Raw genomic sequence first — 25,520 nt, 5'->3', positions numbered from 1 at the left:
ACTCTGAAATTGAAGTTAGCCAAGATCCAAACGACCACTGGGTTGTCATGGCCAGATGCATTGCCTCTGGCTCTTCTATCCACTAGGGCGACTGTTCACTCTCGAATAGGGCTTAGCCCATATGAAATTGTGTTTGGTCGTCCTGCGAACGTTTGGGGAATCCCTAGACCTAAAGAATTCACCCAGCTCGAATATCCCATGTTGATCGATTACCTTTATGACTTGACTGCTAAACTAAGTGCCATTCATCAATAGGTTTTTGAGGCTCTGCCAAAGCCAACAGAGGGACCAGGACACAAGTTACAGCCTGGCGATTTCGTGGTCGTAAAGAACTTTGGGAAATCAAGAAGCTTGGAGCCAAGATATATCGGACCGTTCCAGGTCCTGTTGTCAACACGAACTGCTGTTCGATTGGCTGGAAGAAAGCATTGGGTACACGCTGCCCATACGAAACGTGTACCGCTTCCTTTACCGTATGACAAATGGATTAGACAGGGAATTGGCAATTCTGAGACAGAGTGTGTTCCTAGGCTTGTCCCGTTCAGCGATGCACAATTTAAAGGTCTTGAGTCTGCTAACCTGAAGAACACTGTTGCTTCACCTGGAACTGTGCCTTTGCCCCTGGATTCGAACATTACCCCGTTCAAACATTCACCTGAACAATTGAACACTGTTTCGCCATCTGGTCCCTTGTTCGAAGAACAGACACAACCTGGAAGACATCGTTACTCTTTACGCTCCCATTCCAAGGACTAATAAAGTGAATACCCTTTCGTGTTTTCCTTTGCCCCCTCTGCCCTGACAACTCATCTTTGGACAATTGTATTCTCCTCAGCCAGGAAGTTTGCTGTGTGCGTTGTTTTTTTTTTTTTTATATTTAGAACCGGCCATCCGGGTTCGCTGTAGGGCCGTGACGTGTGCCTAGTTTTGATTTGCAGGTTACCAGACGCTAGGTCGGTTCCCCCGGTTGGTCTTTGGGAACTCCCAAGGCTAACGGACGCATTTCCGAACAGGTACAAACCAACCGCCATGGATGGCTCGAGTAGAGGATGGAGCTTCCTGCGCTGCGAGGTGTTAATACTATTATTGAGCGTAAAGTGAAATTGCATGAAATATTGCACAACAAATGTTTCCTGATCCAGTGTGCCCTAATGTTTTTGATTGTCTTGATAACTCTGATGGGTGGAATTGTCTTTGGCGCCCAGTTAATTTTTGTACCTACTATGTCTACAGTGCCTCCTCACGTTTCCTTTCCTGTTACGACTGCTTCTTCACACTCTTTCCACCTTTTACCTGAACACGAACAAGCGAGACGTTCTGAGTTCGTGAACAATTCATTTATTCAACTCCTGCACCAACACCAACTAGTGATGAATATGACTAATTGCTGGGTATGTGGTTTAATGCCGCATGCCGTCGATAAAGGTATCCCGTATCTAGTTCTGCCTTTTAGCTATAATGGGTCATCGTGGGCATTCCAGACTATGTTCCTCTTTGCGCTTGAGACCTATTCCCCGCGACCACCACAGTCCACAAGATATAGCTCTAGCAATAAAGCCTTGGTAAGAGGAGTTGCCGATATGAGTAGAGATATCGATGCATATTCTTCCATTCCTAAGGATGAGTTGCGAGCTTATGTGGGTTGGAATGCGACTGGGTATAGCATTAGTCTGGGTGAGAAACAGCGCAAGAGCTCGTCTCCGATTTGGGTCGTACCACACTTAGGTCGTTTTTGTTTGCAAGGCAATGGTCAGAATACGAGAGCTCAGCTAGGGAAGAGTGACTGTACTGAAACGTACGTTTTTCCATCACAGTCTTCTCCTGCGTTTTTGGCTGCGAAGGGTACATACTTTGTCTGTTATGACGAGCATACACATGGTTGCCCCAGATTTTTCGGGAACATGTTATGTTGCTAACTTACTGCCGCCTACAGTTACGGCTGCCTCTGATTATCACAAGGCCAGAATTGTGAGGGGCGTTGTTAGTCAGGAAGACACTGCGGGTCAGGAAGTGGGAGACTTCCTCAAGGGTTTTCTGCCGTTTTGGGGACCTATGGTTAATAGTAGGAACCTGAGACAACTGACTCGTGTAGTCGAATCCACTGTTAATGTAACGGCTGGTGCCCTTGGTAACTTGACGGCTGAGCTTCAAGCGGATCGCCTTATGACGTTGCAGAACCGTATGGTTCTAGATGTGGTACTTGCAGATCGAGGTGGAGTGTGTAAAGTGATCCGATCGAGTTGCTGTGTTTTCATTCCGGATAATGCTCCGACAGTTTATGAGGCCATTTCCAAGTTGCATAAGATCTCTGATTCTATACATATGTATGAAGGGGAGTGGTCACTAACTGGATGGTTTTGGAACCTATTATCTGCGTGGGGACTACTACTCACTCTACTACTCACAATTTACAACTGTCTACTACTCACTCTCTACTACTCACTCTCTAATACTCACTCTCTACTACTCACTCTCTACTACTCACTCTACTACCCATTCTACTACTCTCTACTGCTCACTCTCTGCTACTCTCTCTACTGCTCTCTAATACTCACTATCTTCTCTCTATTAACTCACTCTACTCTCTACCTCTCTACCTCTCTCTACCTCTCTCTACCTCTCTACCTCTCTACCTCTACCTCTCTACCTCTACACCTCTACACCTCTACCTCTCTACCTCTCTGTACACACACACATATGCACATATATCTGCATATATATGCATATGCATTTATATATATGTATGTATATATATATATATATACATACATATATGAACATATGTAATATGTATATCTATATAAATACAAATATAAATGCATGCATACATATACATATACATATATGCATACATATGCATGTTATGTACATGAAAGTTTGAAAAACACTAATACAAGCAAAGCTAAAAAGCCACCTAATTACAAACAGAATTGCTTTAACTTAAAAAAGGGCGAGACCTATTGCATTTTCAATGCTTGTTTAATTTGGTTCCATCAAGAAGGCATTCAGATGTGTCACACATTTGCCATAAATTCTGAATGGTAGCACTCTAGTTGCTCATTAGATCACCGTAATAAAGCTACTGCTCACCAGGGAAGTCTGCTGCTGGTATTCAAAGTGCATGTTTCAGTCTGCATGTCAGAATTTTTTTAATGAAATAGAAGAGGATTTGAGAAGTCAAACTGGGCCCTAATTTTTCTTTCTGCAGCACTAATCATAATTTCTATGGCAAAACGAACCCCCTCATTTTGTTCCTTTGCAAATTAAATGTTTTAAGTGTTACCACTTTATTCCAATCAAGATGGCTTCAGGTGTGCCATACTTTTGTCATAAGAAAGACTGTTAGTGCTCTAGCTATTCTTTACAACACTCTGGGACATTCTGTCATTGGGCTATACTTGGGCTACATCTGGGTGATATTTGTGTTACATTTGGGCTCTTTTGTCTCTGGTGGCCATCTTGGGAGACTTATTTGTTATGAAGTTTCCTAATTTCCTCATTTACTACAGTCTCCTCAGTAGGAAATACTTTCAGGTTTTTTACTTTGATTCCATCAAGAAGGCATTCAGCTGTGTCACACATTTGCCAGAAATTCAGTATGTTAGCCCTCTAGTTGCTTATTAGAGCACTGTAGTAAAGCTACTGCTCACCAGGGAAGTCTGCTGCTGGTATTGAAAGTGCATGTTTCAGTCTGCATGTCAGACTTTTTAATTGAAATAGAAGAGGATTTTGAGAAGTCACTCAAAATGTGCCCTAATGTTTCTTTTTTCAGCACTAATCATAATTTCTATGGCAAAATGAACCCCCTCATTGTGTTCCTTTTAAATTAAACTACTCACTCTCTACTACTCACTCGCTACTACTCTCTACTACTCACTCTCTACTACTCACTCTCTACTACTCACTCTCTACTACTCTCTACTACGCACTCTCTACTACTCACTCTCTACTACTCTCTACTGCTCACTCTCCACTACTCACTCTCCACTACTCGCTCTCAACTACTTTTTACTACTCACTCTACTACTCGCTCTCTCCTACTCTACTACTCTCTCTTACTCTCTCTACTTCTCACTCTCTACTACTCTCTCTACTACTCACTCCCTACTACTCTCTACTACTCTCTCTACTACACACTCTCTACTACTTGCCCTCTACTACTCGCTCTCTACTACTCTCTACTACTCACTCTCTACTACTCCCTACTACTCACTCTACTACTCACTCTCTACTACTCTCTACTACTCACTCTCTACTACTCACTCTCTACTACTCTCTCTGTATTACTCTCTACTACTCTCTACTACTCTCTCTCTACTACTCACTCTATTAGTCACTCTACTACTCACTCTCTACTTCTCACTCTCTACTACTCTCTACTACCCACTCTCTACTACTCTCTCTCTACTACTCTCTACTACTCACTCTACTACTCACTCTCTCCTACTCTCTAATACTCTCTCTCTGCTACTCACTCTCTACTACTCTCTACTACTCACTCTCTAATACTCTCTACTACTCTCTGCTACTCACTCTACTACTCATTCTCTACTACTCACTCTCTAATACTCACTCTCTACTACTCACTCTCTACTACTTACTCTCTACTACTCACTCTACTACTCTCTTCTACTCACTCTCTGCTACTCTCTCTACTACTCTCTAATACTCTATTAGTCACTCTCTACTCTCTATTACTCACTCTCTACTCTCTACCTCTCTACCTCTTTCTACCTCTCTCTCTACTACTCTCTACCTCTCTACCTCTACCTCTCTACCTCTCTACCTCTAGCTCTCTACACCTCTACCTCTACACCTCTACCTCTCTACCTCTCTCTACCTCTCTCTACACGCACACATATGCACATTATATATGCATATATATGCATATGCATTTATATATATGTATGTGTATATATATATATACATACATATATAAACATATATAGTCTGCATATCTATATAAATACAAATATAAATGCATGAATACATATACATATACATATATGCATACATATGCATGTTATGTACATGAAAGTTTGAAAAACACTAATACAAGCAAAGCTAAAAAGCCACCTAATTACAAACAGAATTTTTTTAACTTAAACAAGGACGAGACCTATTACATTTTCAATGCTTGTTTACTTTGGTTCCATCAAGAAGGCATTCAGATGTGTCACACATTTGCCATAAATTCTGAATGGTAGCACTCTAGTTGCTCATTAGATCACTGTAGTAAAGCTACTGCTCAACAGGGAAGTCTGCTGCTGGTATTCAAAGTGCATGTTTCAGTCTGCATGTCAGAATTTTTAATGAAATAGAAGAGGATTTGAGAAGTCAAAATGTGCCCTAATTTTTCTTTCTGCAGCACTAATCATAATTTCTATGGCAAAATGAACCCCCTCATTTTGTTCCTTTGCAAATTAAATGTTTTAAGTGTTACCACTTTATTCCAATAAAGATGGCTTCAGGTGTGCCATACTTTATCATAAGAAAGACTGTTAGCGCTCTAGTGTCTTTAGAACACTCTGGGACATTCTGTCATTGGGCTATACTTGGGCTACATCTGGGTGATATTTCTGCTACATTTGGGCTCTTTTGCCTCTGGTGGCCATCTTGGAAGACTTATTTGTTAGGAAGTTTCCTAATTTCCTCATTTACTACAGTCTCCTCAGTAGGAATACTTTCAGTTTTTTACTTTGATTCCATCAGGAAGGCATTCAGATGTGTCACACATTTGCCATAAATTAAGAATGTTAGCACTCTAGTTGCTCATTAGATTACTGTAGTAAAGCTTCTGCAGTTCGGGCTGGACTGTTCCCATGAGGCACAGGGTCAAGACTGATTTGCATATGGCCATGTCTAAACTGGGGTGGCGTAGTGGGCAAAAGAACGATGGATTTAACCCAGATCTCTTGACTGGGGGAGAATGTATGCATTGTCAGCATTTCGTCCATCATTTCTTTGTTGTAACGCTTTTCGCCCTAAGTGGGATGGGTATTCCGAGACGTGGGACCCGTGCTCACTACGCCACTGGAGTCAAGCTATCCTGGCTGATGACGGCTGATAGCCAGAAACCGGTCCTAGGATGCTTGATTCCGGTCCAGGGAAGACATGGCTTGGCAGTTCGGGCTGGACTGTTCCCATGAGGCACAGGGTGAAGACTGATTTGCATATGGCCATGTCTAAACTGGGGTGGCATAGTGGGCAAAAGAACGATGGATTTAACCCAGATCTCTTGACTGGGGGAGAATGTATGCATTGTCAGCATTCCGTCCATCATTTGTTTGTTGTAACGCTTTTCGCCCTAAGTGGGATGGGTATTCCCAGAAGTGGGACCCGTGCTCACTACGCCACTGGAGTCAAGCTATCCTGGCTGATGACGGCTGATAGCCAGAAACCGGTCCTAGGATGCTTGATTCCGGTCCAGGGAAGACATGGCTTGGCAGTTCGGGCTGGACTGTTCCCATGAGGCACAGGGTCAAGACTGATTTGCATATGGCCATGTCTAAACTGGGGTGGCGTAGTGGGCAAAAGAACGATGGATTTAACCCAGATCTCTTGACTGGGGGAGAATGTATGCATTGTCAGCATTCCGTCCATCATTTGTTTGTTGTAACGCTTTTCACCCTAAGTGGGATGGGTATTCCCACACGTGGGACCTGTGCTCACTACGCCACTGGAGTCAAGCTATCCTGGCTGATGACGGCTGATAGCCAGAAACCAGTCCTAGGATGCTTGATTCCGGTCCAGGGAAGACATGGCTTGGCAGTTCGGGCTGGACTGTTCCCATGAGGCACAGGGTCAAGACTGATTTGCATATGGCCATGTCTAAACTGGGGTGGCGTAGTGGGCAAAAGAACAATGGATTTAACCCAGATCTCTTGACTGGGGGAGAATGTATGCATTGTCAGCATTCCGTCCATCATTTGTTTGTTGTAACGCTTTTCGTCCTAAGTGGGATGGGTATTCCCAGACGTGGGACCCGTGCTCACTACGCCACTGGAGTCAAGCTACCTTGGCTGGTGACGGCTGATAGCCAGAAACGGGTCCTAGGATGCTTGATTCCGGTCCAGGGAAGACATGGCTTGGCAGTTCGGGCTGGACTGTTCCCATGAGGCACAGGGTCAAGACTGATTTGCATATGGCCATGTCTAAACTGGGGTGGCGTAGCGGGCAAAAGAACGATGGATTTAACTGCATATGGCCATGTCTAAACTGGGGTGGCGTAGCGGGCAAAAGAACGATGGATTTAACCCAGATCTCTTGACTGGGGGAGAATGTATGCATTGTCAGCATTCCGTCCATCATTTGTTTGTTGTAACGCTTTTCGCCCTAAGTGGGATGGGTATTCCCAGACGTGGGACCCGTGCTCACTACGCCACTGGAGTCAAGCTATCCTGGCTGATGACGGCTGATAGCCAGAAACCAGTCCTAGGATGCTTGATTCCGGTCCAGGGAAGACATGGCTTGGCAGTTCGGGCTGGACTGTTCCCATGAGGCACAGGGTCAAGACTGATTTGCATATGGCCATGTCTAAACTGGGGTGGCGTAGTGGGCAAAAGAACGATGGATTTAACCCAGATCTCTTGACCAGGGGGAGAATGTATGCATTGTCAGCATTCCGTCCATCATTTGTTTGTTGTAACGCTTTTCGCCCTAAGTGGGATGGGTGTTCCCAGACGTGGGACCCGTGCTCACTACGCCACTGGAGTCAAGCTATCCTGGCTGATGACGGCTGATAGCCAGAAACCGGTCCTAGGATGCTTGATTCCGGTCCAGGGAAGACATGGCTTGGCAGTTCGGGCTGGACTGTTCCCATGAGGCACAGGGTCAAGACTGATTTGCATATGGCCATGTCTAAACTGGGTAGGCGTAGTGGGCAAAAGAACGATGGATTTAACCCAGATCTCTTGACTGGGGGAGAATGTATGCATTGTCAGCATTCCGTCCATCATTTGTTTGTTGTAACGCTTTTCGCCCTAAGTGGGATGGGTTTTCCCAGACGTGGGACCCGTGCTCACTACGCCACTGGAGTCAAGCTATCCTGGCTGATGACAGCTGATAGCCAGAAACCGGTCCTAGGATGCTTGATTCCGGTCCAGGGAAGACATGGCTTGGCAGTTCGGGCTGGACTGTTCCCATGAGGCACAGGGTCAAGACTGATTTGCATATGGCCATGTCTAAACTGGGGTGGCGTAGTGGGCAAAAGAACGATGGATTTAACCCAGATCTCGTGACTGGGGGAGAATGTATGCATTTTCAGCATTCCGTCCATCATTTGTTTGTTGTAACGCTTTTTGCCCTAAGTGGGATGGGTATTCCCAGACGTGGGACCCGTGCTCACTACGCCACTGGAGTCAAGCTATCCTGGCTGATGACGGCTGATAGCCAGAAACCGGTCCTGGGATGCTTGATTCCGGTCCAGGGAAGACATGGCTTGGCAGTTCGGGCTGGACTGTTCCCATGAGGCACAGGGTCAAGACTGATTTGCATATGGCCATGTCTAAACTGGGGTGGCGTAGTGGGCAAAAGAACGATGGATTTAACCCAAATCTCTTGACTGGGGGAGAATGTATGCATTGTCAGCATTCCGTCCATCATTTGTTTGTTGTAACGCTTTTCGCCCTAAGTGGGATGGGTATTCCCAGACGTGGGACCGTGCTCACTACGCCACTGGAGTCAAGCTATCCTGGCTGATGACGGCTGATAGCCAGAAACCGGTCCTAGGATGCTTGATTCCGGTCCAGGGAAGACATGGCTTGGCAGTTCGGGCTGGACTGTTCCCATGAGGCACAGGGTCAAGACTGATTTGCATATGGCCATGTCTAAACTGGGGTGGTGTAGTGGGCAAAAGAACGATGGATTTAACCCAGATCTCTTGACTGGGGGAGAATGTATGCATTGTCAGCATTCCGTCCATCATTTCTTTGTTGTAACGCTTTTCGCCCTAAGTGGGATGGGTATTCCCAGACGTGGGACCCGTGCTCACTACGCCACTGGAGTCAAGCTATCCTGGCTGATGACGGCTGATAGCCAGAAACCGGTCCTAGGATGCTTGATTCCGGTCCAGGGAAGACATGGCTTGGCAGTTCGGGCTGGACTGTTCCCTTGAGGCACAGGGTCAAGACTGATTTGCATATGGCCATGTCTAAACTGGGGTGGCGTAGTGGGCAAAAGAACGATGGATTTAACCCAGATCTCTTGACTGTGGGAGAATGTATGCATTGTCAGCATTCCGTCCATCATTTGTTTGTTGTAACGCTTTTCGCTCTAAGTGGGATGGGTATTCCCAGACGTGGGACCCGTGCTCACTACGCCACTGGAGTCAAGCTATCCTGGCTGATGACGGCTGATAGCCAGAAACCGGTCCTAGGATGCTTGATTCCGGTCCAGGGAAGACATGGCTTGGCAGTTCGGGCTGGACTGTTCCCATGAGGCACAGGGTCAAGACTGATTTGCATATGGCCATGTCTAAACTGGGGTGGCGTAGTGGGCAAAAGAACGATGGATTTAACCCAGATCTCTTGACTGGGGGAGAATATATGCATTGTCAGCATTCCGTCCATCATTTCTTTGTTGTAACGATTTTTCGCCCTAAGTGGGATGGGTATTCCCAGACGTAGGACCCGTGCTCACTACGCCACTGGAGTCAAGCTATCCTGGCTGATGACGGCTGATAGCCAGAAACCGGTCCGAGGATGCTTGATTCCGGTCCAGGGAAGACATGGCTTGGCAGTTCGGGCTGGACTGTTCCCATGAGGCACAGGGTCAAGACTGATTTGCATATGGCCATGTCTAAACTGGGGTGGCGTAGTGGGCAAAAGAAGGACGGATTTAACCCAGATCTCTTGACTGGGGGAGAATGTATGCATTGTCAGCATTCCGTCCATCATTTCTTTGTTGTAACGCTTTTCGCCCTAAGTGGGATGGGTATTCCCAGACATGGGACCCGTGCTCATTACGCCACTGGAGTCAAGCTATCCTGGCTGATGACGGCTGATAGCCAGAAACCCGTCCTAGGATGCTTGATTCCGGTCCAGGGAAGACATGGCTTGGCAGTTCGGGCTGGACTGTTCCCATGAGGCACAGGGTCAAGACTGATTTGCATATGGCCATGTCTAAACTGGGGTGGCGTAGTGGGCAAAAGAACGATGGATTTAACCCAGATCTCTTGACTGGGGGAGAATGTATGCATTGTCAGCATTCCGTCCATCATTTGTTTGTTGTAAAGCTTCTGCTCACCAGGGAAGTCTGCTGCTGGTATTGAAAGTGCATGTTTCAGTCGGCATGTCAGAATTTTTTAATGAAATAGAAGAGGATTTGAGAAGTCACTCAAAATGTGCCCTAATTTTTCTTTCTGCAGCACTAATCATACTTTCTATGGCAAAATGAACCACCTCATTTTGTTCCTTTTTAATTTAAATGTTTTACGAGTTACCACTTTATTCCAATCAAGATGGCTTTAGGTGTGCCATACGTTTGTCATAAGTAGGACTGTTAGTGCTCCAGTTGTTCTTTGGAACACTCTGGGAAACTGCTGTAGAACACAAAGAAATCAACTGACAGTCTCTGCCCTTGTTGGATGTACATGTTTTACTGTGAATGTCAGACTTCATTCTCACATGACTGAGAAAGGTAATGTGAATTTACAGAAAATATGCTCTCAGTTTAGCTTATAGATCACCTTCCAAACCTCTGTGGGAAAAGCATGAGAAAATAGTTTTCTCTCAAACATGATTCATGATATCCCAGCAGAAGGCTTTTTCAAAGGTAAAATCACCTTAGAACATACCACAATTCCTAAAATGAGTATGGTACCATCAACAAATGATTTATAATGTAGCTAAAGTCTTAAAACCTTCTATTAACTTCAATGCTTTTAAATGAGGTGCTATCATGTATATTGGTCCCAAGATGGCTGCCAACACTTCTTGGATGAAGTGCTGACAGCCAAACTCAGATCTCACAATGAGATGTGTGGTTAGGCTCCGACCAGATACATATGTGATTTTACTTTTGATTTTCTCAGGAACTACTGAACGGATGTACAGCATTTAAACAAAAGGCATGACTCTGAACCAATGTCTACCTTTCTGCCAAATTTGGTGTCATTTCGTTCAGCAGTTCGGGCTGTAGCTGCGACTAAAGGTCCCTATGGAAAATTGCATGGGGAAAACACGTTTTAGGACCCCCCTTTTTTCTTGGCACCCCACTTGGCAAATCAACCCAAGACTTTCAGGATAGGAGCGGACCGGAGCGGGCCACGAGTTTTGAAAAATTCGCGAAGATTCGTCAACCGGCGCCAAAGTTATTCTAAATAGAATATTGCGGATTTTCAATGGATAATATTTCCTAACTATAACTACCTACTGGCGACCGCCAGTAGGTAATATACACATACATATATATAAATGCATATGCATATATATGCATATATATATGTGCATATGTGTGCGTGTAGAGAGAGGTAGACAGGTAGAGGTGTAGAGGTGTAGAGGTAGAGGTAGAGAGGTAGAGGTAGAGGTAGAGAGGTAGAGAGTAGAGAGTGAGTAATAGAGAGTAGAGAGTGAGTAGTAGAGAGTAGTAGAGAGAGCAGCAGAGAGTGAGTAGTAGAGAGTAGTAGGGTGAGTAGTAGAGTGAGTAGTAGAGAGTGAGTAGTTGAGAGTAGTAGAGAGTGAGTATTAGAGAGTGAGTAGTAGAGAGTGAGTAGTAGAGAGTAGTAGAGGGTGAGTAGTAGAGAGTAGTAGAGAGTAAGTAGTAGAGAGTAGTAGAGAATGAGTGGTAGAGAGTGAGTAGTAGAGAGTGAGAAGTAGAGAGTAGTAGAGAGTGAGTAGCAAAGAGAGAGTATTAGAGAGAGAGTAGTAGAGAGAGAGTAGTAGAGAGAGAGTAGTAGAGAGTGAGTAGTAGAGAGTAGTAGTGAATGAGTAGTAGAGAGTGAGTAGTAGAGAGTGAGTAGTAGAGAGAGAGTAGAAGAGAGAGAGTAGTAGAGAGTGAATAGTAGAGAGCAGTAGTGAATGAGTAGTAGAGAGTAGTAGAGAGTGAGTAGTAGAGAGTGAGTAGTAGAGAGAGAGTAATAGAGTAATAGAAAGTTAGTAGTAGAGAGTAGTGGAGTACTAGAGAGTAGTGGAGTAGTAGAGAGTGAGTAGTAAAGAGTAGTAGAGAGTCAGTAGTAGAGAGTGGGTAGTAGAGAGTAGTAGAGAGTGAGTGGTAGAGAGTGAGCAGTAGAGAGTGAGAAGTAGAGAGTAGTAGAGAGTGAGCAGCAGAGAGAGAGTATTAGAGAGAGAGTAGTAGAGAGAGAGTAGTAGATAGAGAGTAGTAGAGAGTAGGGGTGGGCGGAATTTGCGGAATTAACCTTCGCAAATTATCGCGAGAATGTTTAAAATTATCGCAATCAAGCAGAAATATCGCGAAGATGCGGAAGTTTTTTTCCGGCACGTTCGCGAGATTTTCTGCATGGTTGCGGGTCGCCAACTTACCCATGTGGTTGCTTGCGGGCGCGGCCATCTTGTTTTGAGTTGTTCTCGCGGTGCATGATCGCGAGAAGAAAGACGTGATCGCGCGACGCATGACGTCACTGCGGGCGCGAACTGTCGCGAGACAGCGCAAATGGCTAAAAACAATACAACATCTCATGGAGAACGCGACCGGATCAAGAAAACTTGTCAGCGAACGCAGGGATTCAGGTAAGGCGATCGCGCGCGCGCGAGAATGTATCATTTTACAGCGCGAGCAAGAAACAAATTATCGCCAAGCTGCGGAAACCGGAATTTTTGACATTTTCGCGCTCTCCGCGGAACGCAAAAATGTCAAATTATCGCAATTTCCGCGAACGGAACGAAATTTTTGCCCAGGCCTAGTAGAGAGTGAGTAGTAGAGAGTAGTAGTGAATTAGTAGTAGAGAGAAGTAGAGAGTGAGTAGTAGAGAGTGAGTAGTAGAGAGAGAGTAGAAGAGAGAGAGTAGTAGAGAGTGAGTAATAGAGAGCAATCGTTCGATTGGAGGGTTACATCTGGTAGGGTAAGCTGTGCCCGCTTTTTAACCCTCCAATCGAACGATTAAGGTTCAAATTGAACACAGATCGACTGGTGAAGAACAGTACTCACCTATCTCACGAGGGAGATCCTTTCTAATAATAGAGTCTCCTACACATACACTAGGGTCCTGATGAAAGCCTATATGACCCTCCTGGGCATGAGATAAGGCTGAAACATGTCGACCTATTTTCTGGACACATTTTTTTTAGTGCACCAGACCCTAAATAGTCTGTTTTGTGCACGATCAGCAGTTTTAAACCCAACTCGAACCCAGTTTCATTAAAATTACAAACTGGTTTTTCGAGTTTTTTAAAATTCTTTTTCACTCACTATATAGCACTTCACTATACACCTAACACGGTTCTCTGATCACAACTGAAAAAACCAGAGGAATTACCTCCGGGTGGAGGAAGCACTCATTAACCCGATGATGATGCTGTCACGCTGTCAAGCAAGTAGCGGATAATCGAACATACCGCTAAATTCCACCTGTAAATTAACACGTGATTGAGGGTTTCTTAACAGTACCTAGTACTGCTGTTGCATGTTATACAACAACAGAGACAGTGCTGCACACATTCACGTAGTTTAGTTACTAATCCATGTATTAAGTGAGACACTTTTAATTACTCACTTAAACAGACAGTCAGACAGCTACTAAATCATCCATCCAGACAGTTATATATCCACTCAATCTTCAATACAGATTGGTACTTATATAATACATATTTAAATTTCAAACGAAACCACATTCACTGGATGATGTCATCAGTGATGTCATCAGTGATGTCATTTTAGATGTCATCAGTGATGTCATCAGTGATGTCACTGACCATGTCATGAATGGTGGAGTATGTGACATCATCAGCACTGCATTGCGGGCGCGCGAGTTAAAGTTAGCAGAACTAACTATAACGGAGGAATTTCTATGGTTTTGTACGAGTGAAATGGCCGGCTAACTATAACACCCCTGAAACCTATGATTTTTCCTTTGAATTTCTAAGGTTTTTTAAATGTTAATTTCTAACTATAACGTCTCTGAAACCTATGTTTTTTTCAGTGAATATATATATATAAATCAAATTCCTCCAATGCCCATGGAGAAAGAAAGCTGCACTCAGCTGCAGGCATATTTCATCAAATGTATTCAGCCAGAACATGACAACAAGGAGTGCCACCCGACGCATTTTGGCAAATCCTTACTCATGTGGTATGGCCGGCAAATCGTTAATCACATGACTGTTTCCTTTTAATTATGGTGAAGGCACTTATGATAGGCCAACCACATGGACTCAAAAATGATGCACTGTGGTAAATGTTCTTGATCTCAAAATCATTAAATCTCCAAATGGACATCCGAGAGGCACATGTCTATTGGCATAAAGAACACAGTCTATCTTATTAAACCCTTCAATGGGTGCTCTTTGGTCACGTTTCATTAATTACAACCCATGCAGTCCCATATCTCACCCAAATCACAAGCAAAACATAGGCCCTTTATGCAGAAATCTGCGGCAGCAAGGGCCATCCGTGAATGTCCTGGTGGCACCATGCTGACATTGACAAGGTGCGGCAGTCCTGCACCGACGTCGGACTACGCCGTCAAACATAAATCCAATTCCTCCAATGCCCATGGAAAAAGAAGGCTGCACTCAGCTGCAGGCATATTTCATCAAATTTATTTGGCCAGAACGTGACAACAAGGAGTGCCAACCCCAACGCGTTTTGGCAAATTCTTACTCATGGGGTATCGCCGGGAAACCGTTAATCACATGACTGTTTCCTTTTAATTATGCCAAAGGCACTTGTAATAGGCCAACCACTCGGACTCAATGATGCATTATGGTAAATGTTCACGATCTCAAAATCATTATATCTCCAAATGGACATCCGAGAGGCACATATATGTTGGCATAAAAAACACAGTCCATATTATTAAACCCTTCAATGGGTGCTCTTTGGTCACGTTTCATTAATTACAAACCATGCAGTTCCATATCTCGCCCAAATCACTAGCAAAACATAGGCCCTTTACGCAGAAATCTGCAGCAGCACGGGCCCTCCGTGAATGTCCTGGCGGCACCATGCTGACATTGACAAGGTGGTGCAGTCCTGTACCTGCGTCGGGCTACGCCGTCAAACATAAATCCAATTCCTCTAATGCCCATGGAGAAAGAAGGCTGCACTCAGCTGCACGCATATTTCATCAAATTTATTTGGCCAGAATGTGACAACAAGGAGTGCCACACCCGACGCGTTTCGGCAAATCCTTACTCATGGGGTATGGCCGGCAAACTGTTAATCACATGACTGTTTCCTTTTAATTATGGCGAAGGCAATTGTGTTAGGCGAACCACTTGGACTAAAAAACGATGCATTATGGTAAATGTTCACGATCTCAAAATCATTATATCTCCAAATGGACATCCGAGAGACACATATCTGTTCGCATAAAAAACACAGTCCATATTATTAAACCCTTCAATGAGTGCTCTTTGGTCACGTTTCATTAATTACAAACCATACAGTTCCATTTCTCGCCCAATTCACAAGCAAAACATAGGCCCTTTACGCAGAAATCTGTGACTGCACGGGCCATCCGTGAATGTCCTGGCGGCACCGTGCTGACATTGTCAAGATGGTGTGGTCCTGTACCGGCGTCGGGCTACACCGCTAAACATGAATCCAATTCCTCCAATAACCATGGAGAAAGAAGGCTGCACTCAGCTGCAGGCATATTTTATAAAATGTATTCGACCAGAACGTGACAACAAGGAGTGCCAACCCCGACGCGTTTTGGCAAATTCTTACTCATGGGGTATCGCCGGGAAACCGTTAATCACATGACTGTTTCCTTTTAATTATGCCAAAGGCACTTGTAATAGGCCAACCACTGGGACTCAAAAATGATGCATTATGGTAAATGTTCACGATCTCAAAATCATTATATCTCCAAATGGACATCCGAGAGACACATATCTGTTCGCATAAAAAACACAGTCCATATTATTAAACCCTTCAATGGGTGCTCTTTGGTCACGTTTCATTAATTACAAACCATGCAGTCCCATATCTCGCCCAATTGACAAGCAAAACATAGGCCCTTAATGCAGAAATCTGTGGCAGCAAGGGCCATCCGTGAATGTCCTGGTGGCACCATGCTGACATTGACAAGGTGGTGCAGTCCTCTACCGGCGTCACTCCCCTGTGTTCTCTCTGCCCAAACCTACTCTGCAATGCCCCCAACCCTTCCTGCCTGTCATAAGCTCCTCAATCTCTGCCACCAGGGAAATACTCTGCCAGGCGTTTTTCCTACCCCCCCCCTAAAGCTTGAAACAGACCCCAATAGTAAAAAACACTTCTATTGTTGCTAACCGTTTAAGGAGGAGGGGGTAGGGGAAATAAAGGGAGGAGTAAATACATATAAATAAATATATATATATATATATTCACTGAAAAAACCATAGGTTTCAGGCACGTTGTAGTTAGGAATTAGCATTTAAAAAACCTTAGAAATTCACTGAAAAAACCATAGGTTTCAGGGGCGTTATAGTTAGCTGGACTTTTCACTCGTACAAAACCATTGAAATTCCCCCGTTATAGTTCGTTCAGCTAACTATAACTCGCGCGCCCACAATGCACTGCTGATGACGTCACATATTACATCACTCATGACATGGTCAGTGACATCACTCATGACATCACTAATGACATATCAAATGACATCACTGATGACATCACAGATGACATCATCCAGTGAATGTGTGTTTTTCTGAAAATTACATATGTTTTATATATGTATATCTCAAGGTCGATGGAAGAATACATGGGTATATAATAAAAGTGTCTAAATGGATGATTTGTTTTTGAAAAATTGATTCTATAACTGACTGATTAAGTGTATCTTAGTGAATACATTGCTTAGTGAGTAATGTTTAAATATGTAAATATCTGTATCAGTCTCTCACTTTGTGTATAAGTGGCTGCATGGGTTGGTGAGTAGCTACATGAGTGTCTATATAGGTTATTAGTTGGTTTTTTGAGTATCAGTATGAGTGTCTGAGTGTCTGTATGGTTCGGTGGGGGGTATTACGTAGTGCATAGGTGCATGAATGAGTGACTCACTGTTTGTGTTGAAGACAGCATGTGTGCAGGACTGTATGGGCGGATGAGTGTGTGCATGGGTGTGTTAGTGAGTGAATGACTGTCTCAATAGTGTCTTTATGAGTAACTACATATGTTTTAAACTAGTGTATGTGACTATTGGTGTATATAAGTGAGTATATGTGAGAATGAGAGATTGAACGAGTTCCTGTATGAATAAGTATGTGTTTCTATAAGTAATTGTTTAAAAGACTAAGTATGTGTAAGTTTCTGTAGAAGTAAGTGTGGTTGTGTCTGTATAACTGTATATGCAAGTAAAAGGATGTTTGATTCTTTATTAGCATGAGTGACTATGTATGTGAGTAACTCTATGGATGAGTGGCGTTGTGTAACAGGATGTATAGGTGTATGAGTACATATGATGAGTGAGTACATGTATGAGTGACTGTATAGGACTGTTGGTGAATGAGTGGATGTGTATGTGGATCTTAGAATTACTGAATAGGTTGTTGTAACTGATATTGGTATGCCCATTGTTTTGAAAATTTTAGTTTCTATTTTTGAATGTGTGTATCAAAGGTTATATTAGGGGGAGAGGAGGTCTGCCACTCTATCAGCAAGGATGATGTCATCAGTGATGTCATTTGAGATGTCATCAGTGATGTCATGAGTGATGTCACTGACCATGTCATGAGTGATGTAATATGTGACGTCATCAGCAGTGCATTGTGGGCGCGCAAGTTATAGTTAGCTGAACTATAACGAGGGAATTTCAATGGTTTTGTACGAGTGAAAAGTCCAGCTAACTATAACGCCCCTGAAACCTATGGTTTTTTCAGTGAATTTCTAAGGTTTTTTAAATGCTAATTTCTAACTATGCCTACAGAGATAGGACATGTGAAGAAAGAAAAAACGCACAGAAAGAAAAAATAGAAATGCAGAAAGAAGCAACAGAAGTCCTCAAAGACGAAGAAAAGTGCAGGAAGAAGGATAACGTGCAGAAAGAACAACCAGAAGAGCAGAAAGAAGCCTTGTTGCAAAAACATCCTGTACCCTCAACTTTTTCAGACGGATACTGGTGGTAACTGAGTCTGACTAACCAGTCCTAGAGCCAGTGCTATGTTAAAAGACACTCAGAATACAGTGAAAACACCTACATACACTAGGGAACACTATGCATTGGGGTCCCCCTGTGATAAGCATGACCTCCTCTGTAAGCCTCTATTATATAATAGGGCAGGGGATTAAAACTACCTCTTAATACGCGCCACAGGGCGTGTTTGCACACGTCACCTCAGGCCCCATCCCCTCACTTTCCCACTGTGTAAACACGCCCTATGGCCATTTTAAGTTGGGAGATTAAGTCCCCTTGAATCCTGAGGGTCCCTAGGGTCCAACTAGACCACTAGGTACCTCCAGTAAGCGCCACAGAGCTGCGTTGCAGGGAGATGTAAAAAGGGGCACGGCCTAGACCACCTCTCTGCAACACAGCGCAGTGGCGCTTACTGGAAGCACCTGGTGGGCTAGTTGGCTCCCAAGGTCCCTCAGGATTGAAGGGGAATTAATTCCCAACCTTAAAACGCACCACAGGGCTTGTTTTTGCACACGTTAACTCAGGCCCCGTCCCCTCTCTTCACCACTGTGTAAACACGCCCTGTGGCCATTTATTGTTGGGAGATTGAGTTCATTTGAATCCTGAGGGTCCCTAGGGTCGAACTAGCCCACTAAGTACCTCCAGTAAGCACCACAGAGCTGCGTTGCAGAGAGGTGTAAAAAGTGGCACGGCCTGGACCAACTCTCTGCAACGCAGCTCAGTGGCGCTAACTGGAAGCACCTGGTGGGCTAGTTAGCCCCCAGGGGCCCTCAGGATTGAAGGGGAATTATTTCCCCAACTTAAAACGCGCCATAGGGCGTGTTTGCACATGTCACCTCAGGCCCCGTCCCCTCCCTTCACCACTGTGTAAACGCACCCTGGGGCCGTTCTAAGTTGAAAGATTAAGTCCCCTTGAATCCTAAGGGTCCCTAGGGTCAAACTAGCCCACTAGTTACCTCTAGTAAGCGCCATAGAGCTGTGTTGCATAGAGGTGTAAAAAGGGGCGTGGCCTCAGAACACCTGTCTGCAACGTAGCTCCCTGGCGCATACTGGAGATACCTGTTGGGCTAGTTGGCCCTCAGGGACCCTCAGTATTGAAGGGGAATTAATTCCCCAACTTACAACTGGCCAGGGGAAGCGTTTGCAGAGTGCTGCAAGGAGGGGGCGTGGCCTCCGGCGCGATGCCGGTCTTTTATTTTTTTTATTTTTTTAAGAAGGAGAGCTGTGTGGCCCCCCTTCTTTTTCTAATTTACTGGCCCAGGAGACCCCATCCCCCAGGGCCTGCACCCTAACTTTTTTGTTGAAAAAAATAAATTTGGCCCTCCCAAGGCCTTAATCGGCCCCGGGGACCCCAACCCCCGGGTCATGGCCTTTTTAAAAAAAAGTCTTTAGGAGGGGGCTGCGTTGCCCCCCTCCTCAGGCCACTTATGGCCCCGGGAACCCCATTCCCCGGGGCCGGCCTTTGGTTTTTATTATTTTTAAAAAATATATATTTATAGAACCACCTAGGACATGCTGGACAAACCGTATGTACCTATCACCATGACGATTTGCGTGATATTCATTAAAAGGCGACTATGCATAGAATGAATCCACATGGAATGTATTTACACCGCTAGTGAAGCTCTGACGTGTCTCACGCCCTACCGTGCCTAATCCCGGTGCCCCTGCCGGTGGGTACTCTCCAAGTAGACACCCTTGGTGTTTATTTATACAAACATGGGTAGCTATTGACGGGCACATTTAATATACACGCACACCAAGCCATTCAAAGGGGATTCGACAAAAATTCGACCAAACTATGCGAGAAACCCCCCTCACGGTTAATAAAACAAACATCCACCGCCGGATGTGTAACACTTTTTATTTTACTCTCTGGAAAGGAGACGAACCTCACTTGAGAGTCACAGCGTGCTCCTGGCTGAGCCCAATGCTGTGTTACACCCACCAGTGCCCGCCGAGTGCCTCACACCTCTGTGTTGTATTTCACCAGCTAGTGCGTATGCTATGACACTCTTTAGCCCATGTGCACTGTAACACCACCCCGTGAATATGTCATGCCACACTTGCCTTCACACGGGTTATATTGCCCCATCTAAAGTGCCTTCCTCGATGCCTGTGTTATAACGCACAGTGCTATGCCATACATATTACAATCTGGGATCCATATCTTTGTCACAGTGCATATGCAACGTTACACTCCCCAGCACATATTTTATATTACAACTTTAGAGACTAGTTAAGTTACACAACACTGCCCTGTGCATTTTACACTCCAAGGCGCATATCGCATAGCACACGCTAGTGCCTGTGCTATCTCGCGCTCTCCAATGAATCTGTCATTGCGCACAATGTATTGCATAGTATATTTCACGCCCGGTTCATCTTATATCACACTTTTTGGTGCATAGTTTATACCATATACTATATCTAGTTTTCATTTTGAATCGTGCTCCCAGGACTATGTTCTATATAACACTGCATCCGCCAACCCTTTTCACGGGCATTACATTTTGCGATGGGGGTGGAGGGTCAGGGGGTGTTTCTGCCAAGTGAGCCCGGAGTCACAGTCACAAACGTCCTCTTCTTCCTGAATAAAAGTGAGATTGTGCTGCATACTTGTTCATATTTTAAGTAGTTCGCACAGACACACATTTTAAAAACAATAAAGTTCCTAATACCCACCTTCTCTGAACAGTTAGCTTGCTGTCCCATCCACCTCCTCCCTATCCTCTGTTGTCTGAATCCACGGACTAGCCTCCTCCCTCCTGCCATGCATGGTCTGATGTGCTGCCACTGCCCTCCATTTAGCATGATGTACCAGTCCACTCCTCCTGCCCTCCATTGCCCAATTCTATGGCCCATCATTGACCTCCTGCTTAGCCTCTGTGCTTAGCTTGCTGCCCCTATTCTCCTTCCCCCTGCCCTCTTTGTGCATGCCCCTGCTCCATCCTTTTTGCCCACCATGTTCCATGGACCTGCCACTCCTATCTACTCTGAGTGTTCTGATGAGCTGCACTCCCCTCCCACCTGCCTAGCATTGTCAGATGACTGTAACCTGTCCATGCCACCTCCACCCTGCCTGTCCACATGCCATGCCCCTATCCCCTTCCTCCTGTCCTCCATGGTTACTTTTAATGCCACACCCTTCTGCCCTCCCTGGTCTGTTGTGCTGCAACTGCTCCTCCTGCCTGCCCCGTGAGGTCTGTTGTGAGGCCCCTTCCCCTGAACTCTCTTGTCTGTGCCCAGGGCCTGACCCTCCCCTCTATCCTCCATGGTCCTTTATGCATGCCACTGCACCCTCCATCTTGCCCATCATAGCCATTGTGCTGCCACTAACCCTCCCGCTTGCCATGCATGATCTTTTGTGCTGCCATGGCCCCTCCCACCTTCCCTGTCTGGTCAGCTAGCTGCCCCTGACCCCCTCCCACCTTCCCTCCATGGTCTGTGTGTATGCCATCATAGTCTCATTGTTGCTCTCCTTGGTGTGTCTTGTTTCTAGTGCCCAACCTGCCTGACCTCCATGGTCATCTTGCTGCTCCTGCCCTGCCCCCTTGCCCCCAGCCCTCTGTTTCCATGTGCAAACCCCTATTCCCTCCCTCCTGGCTTGTATGTTCCATTGTAATGCCCCTGATCCATCCCTCCTGCCCTTTATGGTCTGTTACGCTGCAGCTTTCTCCCCTGTCTGTCCTTTATGGTCAGCTAGCTACCATTGCCTCTTTCCCCTCTGTTCTCTGTTGTCCATGTGCATGGTCCTGTCCCCTCCCTGTTGCTTTCTATGGATTGTTGTGCTGCACTCCCGTCCCGCATGCGCCGTGTGGTGCATTGTGCTGCTGCAAACCCTGATGCCTGCCCTGTAGGGTCAGTTTGGTGCACCTCTCCATGTCCCTCCTGTCCTCTGTTATCCGAGTCCATGTCCCTATCCCAACTCCTCCTGCCTACCATGATCCAATGTACCATACTTGCGACCATTTTGAACTTGGTAAGAGGGAGATTTTGAAAAAAAACTGGGGTATTGATTTTCCCCTTTGAGTTACATTGAAAAAGAGAAGATTGTAGACAGGAGACAGATCAAATAAAGACCATTTGAGCTTAAAAACATTGGACGTTTCCTGGCTGAAACGGGTCTGTTGGCATGTATGGTTGTACTACCACTGCCTCTTCCTTCTGCCCACAATGGTCTATTATATTGCCACAGCCTCTCTTGCCAGTCCTGTATTGTTGGTTTGTTGCCCCTGCCCCCCTTTCCACTGCCCTCCATAGTCTGTTGTGCTGCCACTGCCCTTCCTGCCTGCCCAGTGAGATCAAATTGTTGCATCTGCACTCTCCTACCTGCCTTCAATTTTCAGAGTCCGTGCCCCTGGTCTCTGCCTCTCAACAGTATCCCAATGAACAACTAGATTGCTAACATTCTATATTTATTACAAAAGTGTGGAACGCCTGACGTCATCTTGATGTAATCAAAACTGTAATACCTAGAGTATTTCCTTTAGAAATTACATATATGAGAGGGTCTTATTTGCATCAAAATTATGGTTAGTGCTCTAAAAAACTAAAATGAGGACATATTTTCTGAGTTTTCAAATAGCGACAAAGAACTTTTAAATTATTTGTAATCTTTATGTTTTTTTATCCAGTTGACCACTTGATTAAATGTTGCACCTAGGGGAGAGGATGTGGTGTTACTTCCAGAGCTGCAGACTTTGCAACTGGGGAACCAGGTTGGAGTTTCTGCTTCAGCTCAACATTCTGTGATTCTGGTCAAATCATTTAATCTCCCCATATCTACAACCAAAATGAATTTGATCTTGTGTGATGTAACCAATGCTCATGTAAAGCACTCAAATACCTGACAAGTCTGCACTATATAAAACTGCAAATACACAAAGAATAAGTGTTTTGCACACTTCTGTCATTGGGCTACATGTGGGCTACATCTGGGTGATATTTGTGCTGCATTTGGGCTCTTTTGTCTCTGGTGGCCATCTTGGGAGATTTATTTGTTATGAAGTTTCCTAATTTCCTCATTTACTGCAGTCTCCTCAGTAGGAAATGCTTTCAGTTTTTTACTTTGATTCCATCAAGAAGGTATTCAGATATGTCACACATTTGCCATAAATTCTGAATGTTAGCACTCTAGTTGCTCATTAGATCACTGTAGTAAAGTCACTGTAGTAAAGCTACTGCTCACCACGGAAGTCTGCTGCTGGTATTAAAAGTGCATGTTTCAGTCTGCAGATCAGAATTTGTTTAATGAAATAGAAGAGGATTTGAGAAGTCACTCAAAATGTGCCCTAATTTTTCTTTCTTCAGCACTAATCATAATTTTTATGGCAAATTAAACCCCCTGATTGTGTTCCTTTTTAAATTAAATGTTTTAAGTGTTACCAGTTAATTCCAATCAAGATGGCTTCAGGTGTGCCATACTTTTGTCATACGTAAGACAGTAAGCGCTCTAGTTGTTCTTAAGAACACTCTGGGACATTCTGTCATTGGGCTATACTTGGGCTACATCTGGGTGATATTTGGGCTACATTTGGGCTCTTTTGTCTCTGGTGGCCATCTTGGAGATTTATTTGTTATGAAGTTTCCTAATTTCCCTATTTACTGCAGTCTCCTCAGTGGGAATACTTTCAGTTTTTTATTTTGGTTCCATCAAGAAGGCATTCAGATGTGTCACACATTTGCCATGAATTCTGAATGGTAGCACTCTAGTTGCTCATTAGATCACTGTAGTAAAACTACTGCTCACCAGGGAAGTCTGCTGCTGGTATTCAAAGTGCATGTTTCAGTCTGCATGTCAGAATTTTTTTATGAAATAGAAGAGGATTTGAGAAGTCAAAATGTGCCCTAATTTTTCTTTCTGCAGAACTAATCATAATTTCTATGGCAAAATGAACCCCCTCATTTTGTTCCTTTGTAAATTAAATGTTTTAAGTGTTACCACTTTATTCCAATCAAGATGGCTTCAGGTGTGCCATTCTTTTGTCATAAGTAAGACTGTTAGCGCTCTAGTTGTTCGCTAGAACACTCTGGGACATTCTGTCATTGGGCTATACTTGGGCTACATCTGGGTATATTTGGGCTACATTTGGGCTCTTTTGTCTCTGGTGGCCATCTTGGGAGATTTATTTGTTATGAAGTTTCCTAATTTCCTGCAGTCTCCTCAGTAGGAAATACTTTCAGTTTTTTACTTTGGTTTCATCAAGAAGGCATTCAGATGTGTCACACATTTGCCATAAATTCTGAATGTTAGCACTCTAGTTGCTCATTAGATCACTGTAGTAAAGCTACTGCTCACCAGGAAAGTCTGCTGCTGGTATTCAAAGTGCATGTTTCAGTCTGCATGTCAGAATTTTTTTATGAAATAGAAGGGGGTTTGAGAAGTCAAAATGTGCCCTAATTTTTCTTTCTGCAGCACCAATCATAATTTCTATGGCAAAATGAAGCCCCTCATTTTGTTCCTTTGTATATTAAATGTTTTAAGTGTTACCACTTTATTCCAATCAAGATGGCTTCAGGTGTGCCATACCTTTGTCATAAGTAAGACTGTTAGCGCTCTAGTTGTTCGTTAGAACACTCTGGGACATTCTGTCATTGGGCTATACTTGGGCTACATCTGGGTGATATTTGGGCTACATTTGGGCTCTTTTGTCTATGGTGGCCATTTTGGGAGACTTATTTGTTATGATGTTTCCTAATTTCCTCATTTACTACAGTCTTCTAAGTAGGAAATACTTTCAGTTTTTTACTTTGATTCCATCAAGAAGGCATTCAGATGTGTCACACATTTGCCATAAATTCAGAATGTTAGCACTCTAGTTGCTTATTAAATCACTGTAGTAAAGCTACTGCTCACCAGGGAAGTCTGCTGTTGGTATTGAAAGTGTATGTTTCAGTCTGCAATTCAGAATTTTTTAATGAAATAGAAGAGGATTTGAGAAGTCACTCAAAATGTGCCCTAATTTTTCTTTCTGCAGCACTAATCATATTTTCTATGGCAAAATGAACCCCCTCGTTTTGTTCCTTTTTAAATTAAATGTTTTAAGAGTTACCACTTTATTCCAACCAAGATGGCTTCAGGTAGGAGCTGAGTGGAGCGCCCCATTAGTTTTGAAAATTTCACGAAGATAAGTCAACCGGCGCCAAAGTTATTCAAAATAGAATTTTCAGATTTCCTATGGGAACTCGGTCCTAACTATAACTATCTACTGGCAACCGCCAGTAGATAATATATATATTATCTACTGGCGGTCGCCAGTAGATAGTTATAGTTAGGACCGAGTTC

Source organism: Triturus cristatus, chromosome 1_2, assembly GCF_964204655.1.
Source record: "Triturus cristatus chromosome 1_2, aTriCri1.1, whole genome shotgun sequence".
NCBI classification, from domain to species: domain Eukaryota; kingdom Metazoa; phylum Chordata; class Amphibia; order Caudata; family Salamandridae; genus Triturus; species Triturus cristatus.
Note: the sequence above shows the minus strand (reverse complement) of the source record.